Source organism: Amyelois transitella, chromosome 22, assembly GCF_032362555.1.
Source record: "Amyelois transitella isolate CPQ chromosome 22, ilAmyTran1.1, whole genome shotgun sequence".
In the NCBI taxonomy this organism is placed as follows: Eukaryota; Metazoa; Arthropoda; class Insecta; order Lepidoptera; family Pyralidae; genus Amyelois; species Amyelois transitella.
Window position 1 is genome coordinate 2,448,130 of NC_083525.1, and position 12,543 is coordinate 2,460,672.

The following is a 12,543-nucleotide window of genomic DNA, read 5'->3' on the forward strand; positions in this document are numbered from 1 at the left end:
TTATATGGATGTTATGACCGCGTGATTCTTCTATTCGTAGATATAAGTATGTGCTTCGTAAAAATGTCAATTTTACCAAATTACTTTTACCTTAGTCCAATTGTTATTTTTGAATGTTTTTATGATTATCTGACTGTCCGTTATAAATTGAAACCTTTGCTAGCGTGTCTCTATTTAAGTATTTATTTATTATATATGCTACAATATTTAACACAATAAGAAAAGTTTTAATCATAATCATGTTAACAATATATTCCATCACACCTATTTCCCATTGGGTAGATAAAGACTATGAATTTCCAATTGGAAACAAATTTCATTTTGTTATCTTAGTTCAAGTTCATATTATAAATGTGTGATTGTATTTGCTTGTCTGTCCTTGACAACAAAACTGCTTAACTGATCTACATGAGATTTTTAATACAAATAATGTGGAGTACAGAGAAGGACTTCATGTGGGTAGAACCACAGGCGAAAGCTACCGATAGAATAAAGAAGTAAGCAGACTGTCATACATAGGGGTTATCATATTTTGTAATTAACATTAAATTAGCAATCATTCGAGTGATAATTAATTATGTATGTTTAAATGTCATGTATTACAGGACTACTTAATTCATGAAAATTTTATTTTTTTAATGATAGGTAGTTCATAAAAAAAGTTTGAAAATTGTTGTTTAATGAATATCCATTGTTGTTTAATGAATATCCATACTGCTGAAGATATTGCTATTAAAAATGTGAAAGTCTCTGCCTACCCCACCAGGCAAGAGGCTGATTACTACCTGTATTATTTTTAAATAGTAAAATGCAACACTATATTTTAAAAAGTTTCACTGTACCTACCTAACATTCTTAAATAATTGGCACAGATAACTGATGTGATGAGCTCTGGTGGATTTGTAATTACTGATATCATATAGCATGAAGATATTTTTAAATTGTTGCTTTTAAATGTAGAATGTGAACAAAAGTAAACATAAGACTTACCCCTCCAGGAAAGAGGCGTGATTTTATGTATGTAGTAACATAAGAGTATTTTGGGCAGACATCTTGGTTGACCTAAAACAGTGACTTGGTCACAATATTATTTTTTTACACCTATATAAACATCACACATACATACAACCACGTCTTTACCACTTACAGGGTAGACAGAGCCTACACTCTTGAAAAGACTGAAAGGCCACATTTAGCTTTATGGCTTAAAGATGGAACTAAGATTGAAATGGTCACATCTTTCTAGCCCATCACCTTAAAGAATTCCATGTTAAATTACGTCTTAAATTAATATTTAAGGATAAATTAAAAAAAGCCTTTAAACATAAACTTACATATAACTGAAACTTTAAACATTTTTATTCACTTGATATAACAGTTCTACAAACTTTAGTGTCTTTTAATAGGTATTATTTTTCCGAAAATAATGACGGTCGTCAGTTATATTCGGAAAGGCACCTTAATGTTTATAATTAGAAAAAAAAATTTGCATACTTATACCTACTTCGTTTTTATGCTTTTCAAAATTTAACTATGTATATGTTATTATGTATGTATATATCTCATACCATCATTATCTTGCTTTCTAGTCTTGTAACTACAGGCTCTATTCATCTCGTTAGTGTTTAAACGTGAGTAACGAAATGAGATGTTGATCAAGCTACAACGCCTTTCGTAATAAAATAGTTATTACGCAAGATAGCGGTTATGCGCTTATAATTATAAAAGGTATTTATTACGTATTTGTCTTCTTCCTCCTGGCTTCAGTCCCATTTGGATCCTCACCACTCTGGAAAGTAGCCCGGAGCCTTTGACCATAGACCCTGGTTTGTGTGAGTCAGGTATTGACGCGATGCGACTCCTATCTGACCTTCGCAACCTTTATAGGTATACCTGACCCATATTGGATCAATCATGGTTACATATTCAGGTGCCTGAATTAGGACCTTAAGAGCATCAATTAGTATTCAAACCCGACTTATCCAATCCAGTGTCATGGTCCAGCGATCCAGTTTTCAGATAGTTGAGGACTTACACCAGAAGGAAGATGATGCAGAATAAACTGATATTTTCAGTGCCTAAAATTAACAAAGAGATGGTCATCTTTTACATCAGTCCGCCCATCGCATCGATCCCCGACCTGACCTCTTGGCAAACTGCCCACTAGCACAAAAGTTTTTGTATTCTTCTTTGTTTAAGTTAAAGCAGAATTTCCGCCCAATGGTTGAGATTCAAATTCTAAGCTTACATAGATCGTCAAAATCTTCATGATGAGACGAGTTAGCATATGGCTTACGTTTTTTCTTCGCAAGGAAACCATTATGGTAGTTACGGTATAGGTATTGTTTCATTACTCCCATACAATTTATTTATATTTAAATTCCAGGCGTCTGGAACAAACAGATTAGTAATACGGTTATTGTAACAGCGTGAACTGAAATGCGTACGGAATACTTAGTGCAGTAAGGAAAGGACGTTGACCCAAGGTAGATCTATTTTCTAACAGCGTAGAACTAGTTTCTTATGGATATATTGAATTTATTTACGACGCCTTTAAAGTTCGAAATGCGTTAGGTAGCTATAGCTAGGACAAGAGATGCACCTTATAAGAGGATCTTACACCAACTAATGCTTACCGGTCTGACTCTGATATGAGTGAGAATAAACACATATGTTTTCTCCCATAAATATCAAAGCCGTATATTTTGCACATAAAATTACCCCTCTTTCCCGGAGGGGTAGGCAGAGTACCTATTTCCACTTGCCACGATTCCTATCCTACTTCGCTTCATGAGCTTTCATAACTTCATCCAAGCTCGGCTTTTCGGATACTCTTGACACCTTTAGATTTCATAGCTAGCTCATTTAATGTGGTTTGTCAGTATGTATTTATTTCAATCGCTAACTCACCACGGGTGACCACTTCTCCTAAATGCCAATGTCCCTTTCTTACGTCCTTTGCTTTCGCTCTGATCATAACTGTAGCTTTATAAAAGAATATTTTATGCTTCACTTGCATGGTTTGCTTTAAAGATTCAGTACGTTCACAACGAACTTTGTTTGATTAAGTCGCTAGCGACAGTCGTGAATTATTTGTATAGTAAAAGCAAGTTCCTTAACTGTGTTATTAATTTATTGAAAAAACTACGGCAAATCGTAAATAAGTTTGTTATTTAGGTCGTTTGTATCTTTTTCTTAATCCAAAATAAATCCAAAGTCATTCCCGGTTCTGATGCCTTCAAACTTCGGCGTCTGCTAAAATCTAAGCCGAGTGATATTTTCTTGGAATGATTTTGCTAAGTATCACAGTGCCAGTTGAAAACGTTATTGGTATCCTTCTGATACCAATAACGTTATCAACCCTTGGGAAGACGACATGATTTGCCTTGACCCAAATTTTGATATAGCTAATGACATGAATTCACCAGCACGTGTGTTCCGCCAACGGATTTCAATAACAAGATAATTCAGTTTACAGATTACAAAGCATATCATTGTCAGTGCATGTGACCTATCGTAACATAATTGTTGTGTTCTCTACAAATGCTATTTTTAACCGACTGTGTACTAGTCGTTATCTACTACATAATATAACATGGCGTCACGTTTCCCAGTCACAAATGTATTTACATGAAATATGTATGTAAATTGATTCACGAGAGTTTACAATTATCGAAGAAGAATTAATATTAACCGACCGATTGGAAAACAACAGGCTTTTTGAAAACACTTGCGATAAAATACTTTTAATTGACACTGATTTGAATGCTGCTATGACCATTTCTTCAGGGATGATCATCATCTTCCTAGCGTAAGGCCTTGTCTCTAAAATAAGCACAGGTTTTTTCAATACGCTAACAGCTCGACCAGCGATTTTCAACCAATTTTTAAAATATATTTTCATAGGCCGATGGGCGTGAAGACCCGAAGCAAAGCAGTGGAAGGTGCAATATAACCGCAATCAACAGAAATTCTAAATACTGCTTGTATTTTAATTAAAATAAGGAAACGTTGCAGTTTTATATATAGCTCTTCTCCATTGACGATCTATGTAGTTTAATTAGTCCTCCTCCTATTTCTTCTCATCAAAATGATACCAATAATGTCCTATCCACTCCGTTTCCGGTCAGCTCCGCAGCCTGCAGGCAACGATCACTATATTTGTACCGAACTATGCATTGCAAAGTATGTGCTCTGTAGTTTCCGATGCCCGTGGGCTCACTGCCTTCAATTCTGACCACGCACTATCTATAAATGGCGTTGGATCGCAGCATATTTTATTAATTGCATCCTTCACAGCGTTGAAAATATTGTGAAAACCGTGACGAATTTCAGTAGATATAGTAAACTTTAGGACCCTATTATGAGTCCCATAGATTTTCCTTATTTGAGTCTCAAAAATACATTTAAATTATCGAACTTGTTTCCTATCGTGTTTACTATTGATTTTAATTGCTGTGATTCTTGTTTTCCCCACTACGATCATTCTCTTAATACAATCTCAGCGATTTATAATAGAATTTATATAGTAATTGTCCTAACCTGCATCTTTTGCTTTAACGCCTCATTTCGAAGCATTATGTAGCCTGTTACAATTTATTGCAACGATATAGGCTACCGCCTTGTTTATATCATAAAGTGCATCAGATATCTCGAAGCAGTCGCAAACAAACGCATTTTCATTGGGGCCATTAAACACTGCACTTGAGCGTCGCAACTGAGTAGCACGGCTATAAAAAGCATCAATTAATATTCGAACTCGCTCTCCAGTGGTGCGCATCCAAGCAATACCGATCCAAGGCCACCGCATCTTCATTATTCCCATTGCATTGGGTTTAGGGTAACCAGACAGCAGGATTTTAAATTTAAGACATGAGGACAGCCAGCTCTATCGCGTAATAACTTGAAAACACAATTGAACCTCGATCGTTCTGAATTTTTTTACCGTATTAGAACCAGGACATAGTTTCATAGATTCCACTTACCTAATATGTAAACTAATATTCAGTCATTGGATTTAGAAGAATATATACAATGCCGGGCTTATCCAATTCAGGATTACTTCCAGTCAACCAAAATAAAAAAGATATTACAGAATCAAAGAGGCAGCACACATAAAAATGGTTTTTATTGTTACCTTTTCCCATTCTTTACATGAGTAGGTACTGCTTATTTTAGTTTTTCCAATTGGTGTCCAATCGGCAGAACTTATCTCACTAGTCACTTTTTATTAGCACTCCCTCTAGCCTAAATCCCCGAAACTTTATTCTGTTTACAAGATTTCTGTAAAATCTTTGGCAGTAAAGTCTTAGTATTTTTAGTTTATGTATTTTTAAAGTAGTCCTTTAATCTTTTATTACTGTTTTAACTAAGTACAAGTCCGGTAGTTTCTGAAAGTGCATTTGTTGTTATTTATGTGTGGAGTGTCTTAATAACTTATCAGTTTACTGTTTCTATGTTATTGTCTAGTTTTCACAATATTGAGATTGATCAATGATATGATCTCTACTTGAAGTCACCAGCTTTAGGGTGTGGATTGGCAAATTTAAATTATAGGAATAAAGTCTTTGGATTTTGTATTGTATTCATGGGTCCTAAAAAGATGGCTGTAAGAATAATATTAACATTGCCATTTACTTCGGAACCATGCTGCTTTTTTTAATTTATAAACAAGTTTCCCCTCCACATCTAGAGCAGACTTTTAAAGTATCGCAACTTCAACAACAGCTTTAACTTAACTGACATTGTCATTGAACTTTACAATGAATCTCCGGGATCTTTTTCATATTTACCAGTGACTTGGAAATTTTCTCTTGTCACTGTTTCTCTCTTGTTTGCATGATCTCAGTTTCACCCTCTGCTGTCGTCATTTGGAATCATCAATTATCCAATATCATTTAATCGACGTCTTCTCTATTTTAAAGTCCCTTGGTTCGGCTTAATCATCATACATGATATCAAGACTTAGATATTATATGATCTAAGTACGAGTATCATGCATAAAATACTATTGTATTAAGTATGACAGTCTTGAACAAACTTTACACTACCCAAAACTATGTGATTTGTCCGATTGTCTTTCATCTGGACCTATCGTTTCTCCTTTAACATAATCATTGGCAGTAACAAGTCTTGAATCGACCTTCGGACTTCCACCCTATAGCGTTACTTAAGCGCATGCCGCCTTGAATGCAGCACCGTACGCAGGTTATTTTTATCCAGCCGGTCTGCGTGAGGCTCCATATTTGTTACGAGTGTATAGGAAATTTTGGAGTTAGCAGTCTGGTACATTAGTTCTTTGGTACATCACTTAGTGGCAAGAGTGAATAAGCATTATTTATTTGCGTGTCAATATAGACTGCATCTTGCTTACTGTTGCTGATTAAGCTCAAATGAAACATACTCGAAATTCCAATAAACAATTGTAGATTCAACAGATGCTAAACACGCTATGTCAAACATTCTGACTTTTCTAAAGTTACTTACTTCTTATTCTGACTGATCATCCAAATGAAGTAAACGCTAAGAATAAAGTTGGATGATGATAATGAGTTCATGAAGTAAGACATCACTTTCTTAGGGGCACATAAGTTTGGCTGTACACGTAATTTGATAGTTTGAAGAATCTTGTTTTTGTTGGTTACTTTTTACTTTATTTGCAATGCTTCTTCAATTCCGTTCGTTATCCCTTAAATGCTTGCACCGTTATTAACGTAAGCCAGCTACAATTTTTAATTTGAGAAGTGTATAAAACAAACAAAAAAAATTATCAAGGTTATATAAGTAACGATAAGTGTAATTTAATCAAAAGTAACATAAACAAATAATTCTAGCCAATCGCCCTTGACTAGAGATGCGAAGGTCATCGTTGTATACATACTACAGATAAGGAGTGATAAGGCTTATCACAAATTATTTGCTTCAATCGAAAATGTTTGATTCGCTTTACAAAGTAGGTATGTCAGGTGTTCGTGCAAACATTTGAAATGTTCTTCGAGTTTGTCTGAATTGTTTGTTGTACAGTTTTATACATTGATTAGATTCTGCCAGTCAGATAGTTATCCTAAAGATCTGTTAAAGTCTAAGACAAGCATACGTAGTGTGTATCAGATGCTTGATATATATTATCTACCCGCATTGATTTTTGTTTTTTTTAGTACATATATAAATGTAGTGACGTCTATCTTTATCTAATTTACATATTTTAAATGTAGTTTTATTTTAGTTTATGTTTATACGATGCTTGAGGTAGGAATATAAGAGTTAAAACTAGTTAGCTAGACTAATTATTTTTGTCATCATGTATATAATCTCGTTTATAACCCTTGCGGGGTGGACAGAGTGAACAGTCTTCAAAAGACTGATAAGCCACGTTCATCTGTTTGGGTTAATGGTAGAATTGAAATTCAAATTTTAACAGTCTTTTTTTTGTCGCCTTTTACGACATCCATGGGAAAGAGATGGAGTATTCCATATTCTTTTTTTTTTATATTGGTGGTATCTACAGGTTTGTACTTTCACATTTATAATATTATTGTAGAATTCTTAACGTGTACCGTACACAATACATATCGACCTTTTTTTTTTGTATTTAATATATTGTGAGCGAATCAAGTACACAATTTAATATATTCATTCGTTACAAAGCCCAAAGCTACCATAACGTGCCGGTTATTTCAGTGTTGCTAGCCTTGGTCCAGACTTATCGCACGCGACGTGCCATTGAACCCACTGTAAAATGTGGTGTGCTTATTGAAAATAACAATGTTATTATGATATGTAACATATAAAGAAGAAAAAAACATAGAAAGAAAGAAATTTTACTCTTGTCGTAGGGACAGGTTGTAAATCTTAGTGAACCAAAAAAATATAATCATCAAAGAAAGCGGAGTTATCGCTAAAGCAATCCCTTCTAGTTTCAATTTAAGGGCTGGAAGTACTTTGAATCTCGGATAAGTCAAATTTGTTTTACGTCCACCACCTTAATTGTTCATACTATGCAAACCATTATTGTTATCGCTAAATTTATTTCTTATACAGTACAAACCTATTACAAAAGCAAAGATTCGGTTGTAATAGGTAATTGTCATTATTATAGCGCCCCCATTTTTAAATACAAAACAACACTGATATCAAATAGATAGGTTATTATTATCTATCTAATTGATAACATTTATCTATAAATTTACGAGTATTTTGATAACTGATTTGACTGTTTTTATTTTATCTATCGTGGCGCCATTGCGGTGTGTGCCTGAAGACATATAGATTTAATTTTATCACGTATTATAAATCGCATGGCATAATTTTAATATGATGTAGATAACGAGGAATGTTTCTCAAATGTTACAGCTGAACTGTTGTCTGTTGCGGTAACTTATTATAAGACCTCTGAGGAACATTAGAAGGGGACAGTTATATTATGAGTTTACTCTACAACACACAAATGTTTATTAACGGCAGTAATTAAAGTTATCCTAGCATGCTTAAACCCCCTAAACCCAGTACTGCTAACAAGTAGTCTTAGTTCGTAGTTTAAGTACTTACTTGGATTTTTATAAAAATAACGAATAACGAATTCACATGAATTTCTGAAATTTAGGGAATTCAAGCTAACCGCGAGTTCTTGTCCTTTAGGCAGTATTTTGATCTAACAATACGTACTATTGAAATTAATTCTTTTCTTACAGGTAAGCCTCGTGTTTCTGTTATCGCTTAGGTAAGTTGTGCGTGCAACCGGCGAGCTAGCGACGAGGTGAGTAAGTATAACTTCACGCATTCCTGAGTAATGCCGGTTATGCCATGGAATTCTTAACCGATAATTTCGTTTTTTTCATACCATCTGTCCTTAACTTCGATGGAAATTAAAATAAATATTATTTGATCTGATCGGGCAACTGCGAATAAAAACAATACATTTGCTGTATTGCAAACTGAAATTAGATCATTGTTTAAGCATTTTCTGCTTTAAAAGGTGATACAAAAATATACCTGTTTGAAGACAAAGTTAGGTTTACGTTATCGTAGACAATAGTAGTGCTGGTATTTTAACTAAAGTAAGTTATAATCACTAAGGTAGGTACTAAAATATTGTACATTAGACTGCTAATAACCTTTAAAATAAGAAAACCAAATTGTAAAAATACTGACTAGGTTTTACCCGCAATTTAGCGCCATCTATAAAAAGAATAAAAAGTTTTGTAGCAAATCCCACGGAAACTATAGTTTTATCGTGATAAAAGGTACCCAATGTCCTTCTCCAGACTCTTAATTATATATTTATTTATGCGAAATTTCAAGAAGAGGTTCAGTAAATAACCCGTGATGGAGAAACAAACGAACACAGTTTCGCTTTTTGGAATAAGTTGAAACAAAGACCAGAGTAGTATTACAATACAATGTTGTTATTACCAATAGAAATAAAAGCACAATTCCCTGATCTCGCTTATTTACGTCAGACATTCAATTTTTCTCACTCCAATCGAGAGTAACCTGACACAACGACCAAGGTCACATCCACATCTGCCGCTATTTGTGACGCAGTTCTCAGGACAAAGGGAGGGAGGTTCGTTGTAAACATGAGGGTTCGTTTGGCGCTTTTATTGAATCTTGTTTCAACTTATTTTATTTTGATTAGAAATAGCTTTCTTAAACGATTTAATTGGTCCTTAATTTTTATTCATTTACTACAGGCCGCCCCGCTTCGTCCTCGTAACAATCAATCCCGCGGGAACTCCGGGATAAAAAGTAGCCTATGTGTTATTCTGGGTCTTCAGCTACCTACATACCAAATTATGTCGTAATCGGTTTAGTAGTATTTGCGTGAAAGAGTACCTTACAAACTTCCATTCATATTCACAAACTTTTGCATTTATTATATTATGAGTAGGATTACTCTATGAATTATTACACTCGAGTATTTTTTAATCTGTCATATATCTGATTTTAACTGATATTTAACTTTAGCGTTGCATTACTCTGTATAAAATAATTTAATATATCTACCTACTTTATTATCTTTACAATTACTTTTTAATCTAAAAGAGAATTTGGTTTATTTTTAAATTTATTTTAATCTTCAATCAATCAAATTGGTTTTTCCCCTGATTCTTTGTCTAATCTCTCATATAACTTTACTACTTGGACTTAAAAATTAAGTTTGGCTGCTTGCGGCACATCAGGAAATTTAACGTAATTCTAGTAGACATGATCTGTTTGTTTTTGCTCTAACTCTATTTATGTGGTGCGTTCACGTGTATTTTGCACGATTTTGATAACCTTTTTTTCCTCAATCCTCGTGTAAGTAAACGTTCGTAACCCTGAAAATCGTTGCGTATATTTATATCCACTTTTTTATTGGGTCGCACTCGCACCCCAGACGCCAGACGTCCTTCGCGCGTCACAAAATGGCGGCCGTTATATTGTGACTCGTGTCCGAAGTTAATCAACTCATCCACGGTTGGAGATTGGTCTGCTGAAATCTGTACTTGTCTGTCATCTGTATGTCAGCAATGATGTACTAATCTCTTAACAATATTTTCTGCTTTGCCAGTTATTAAATTTTCATAATTTAACAACTTTGTATTCCGATTGCTTATAAAAATTTCTTTTAGTCCTCCACCCTGTACGGAACATTGTAAATTTTTCACTGGAACCTTAGTCATTTCACAGATAACATTCTAAGAAGTAGTTAGCGTATGCGTCAGTTTTATCAATTAGTATATGACAGTTCACTCCACTCGGTTGTTTATCATTCCTACAAACCATACCTATATCATCAGCGTAAGGACTTACATAATCCTTCTATCTATATAATCTTTCTATCCTCTAATTAGTACCTTTGAAAATTATATTTTGATTGAGTTAATTGATTGTATCGAAAGTCACTCACTTTTTTATATTATCAGACCTAATTATACAAGTGACGATGATGATCATTAAAATCTTACATTCAAGCGGTAATAAATTATCGTACAAATAGGTTGTTTACAATTATAATCTGTGGGAAAGTGAGATGTTTCCCATACTCCATACTTTCACTGGAAAACGGCGACGATGATTTAATGTAAACAATGTTGAGAATGTGTTAAAAACTAATGAAGCAATTAGTTTAACTTAATTAATTAGTGGCTGTTAATTACTATAGAAGTGCACAAGTCAATCTATATTCACTTCATTCACGTAATGATAAAATCGATTGAAAATTCTCTTTGTTCTTTTGTTGCTATTGTGTTTCATTAATAAACTAGGTAAGCAGAGGTCAGGATCCGTGAAAATTTCAGATTTAGGTACTCATTTAGGTAAGCTAGGAGACCCTGGGCTCTGAAGCGTTACCTACTCCTATTATGAAGAAGGTATGAACTGTTTTAAACGTAACATTCTTCTGCGGGGATTCCTTGTACACGTTTATCTAAGTTGTATTGCATCTCACCCTTCTACTTTTTAAGTATAAAGCAAAAATATTTGCCTAGAACATCTTCAGTCAAACGTTGGTCCTCAACAAAATTCATGTTGTTAGTTCAAAAGGTGAAGGTGACCCATGAAACAAGTTATATAAACAAACATACGCCCCGACACGTGACGTGAAGCCGCATAATTCATACAATTTGTTATGCCTTCCAACAATGTCAGACTTTTTTTTATCAAATTCAAGGGTATCTGCGAAATCCTTGATCTTGGGGTCGAAGTAGGCTCTGTCAATGATAAACCAACCAACCAAAGTTACAACTAAAATTTTGTTTTTAAACATAGAATTTGTATCGAATAGTTGTAACCGTATTTTTGGATGTTTGAACAGATTTGTCAAGGTTTACATGTTTTGCTCTTAAAAACATTTCCGATTCTTAATTTCATGTAAGTTTTGCCAGTCTGCCTTGATTATTATTTACCATGTTCAATTATTTATCAATTCCTTGCACAATACGAGTATTATTATTTTTTTGGCCAGTGCTTTCGTGATCTTAGGGATTTTTCCACCAGTTCGCTATTGTTCTGTGAAGGACCATGCCTTGACCATTTATTGTGTTCTAATTCTAGTAATTTGTCTTCTATTGTGATCTTTCGTTTCTATAGTTTTAATTGTTTTTGCAACGAAGGTTGTTTGAGATAATTTGTCAGTTCTGATTTAGGCAACAGTTACTTTATTATTATTTTCCTTTATGTATGTATATAATCTAGCACTGGACTTTTGGAATCTAGGTTGAACTGAGAATTTCTCGTGAATCATTGACTATTATCACCGCATGTTATTGTATGCCGTAATGCCGTGTGGTTCCCGGCACCAATAAAAAAAGAATAGGACCACTCCATCTCGTTCCCAAGGATGTCGTAAAAGGCGACTAAGGGATAGGCTTATAAACTTGGGATTCTTCTTTTAGGCGATGGGCTAGCAACCTGTCACTATTTGAATCTCAATTCCATCATAAAGCCAAATAGCTGAACGTGGCCTATCAGTCTTTTCAAGACTGTTGGCTCTGTCTACCCCGCAAGGGATATAGACGTGATTGTATGTATGTATGTATGTTATTGTATTCTTTGAATTAG

The 12,543-nt window shown here is 34.3% G+C and overlaps 1 protein-coding gene across 2 annotated transcripts in view; it reads left to right on the forward strand.

Moving 5' to 3' along the window:
* The window catches only part of LOC106140756 (myotubularin-related protein 4), a 60,787-nt gene that overhangs the window by 605 nt on the left and 47,639 nt on the right, over nt 1-12,543 (forward strand). The window lies entirely within an intron of this gene.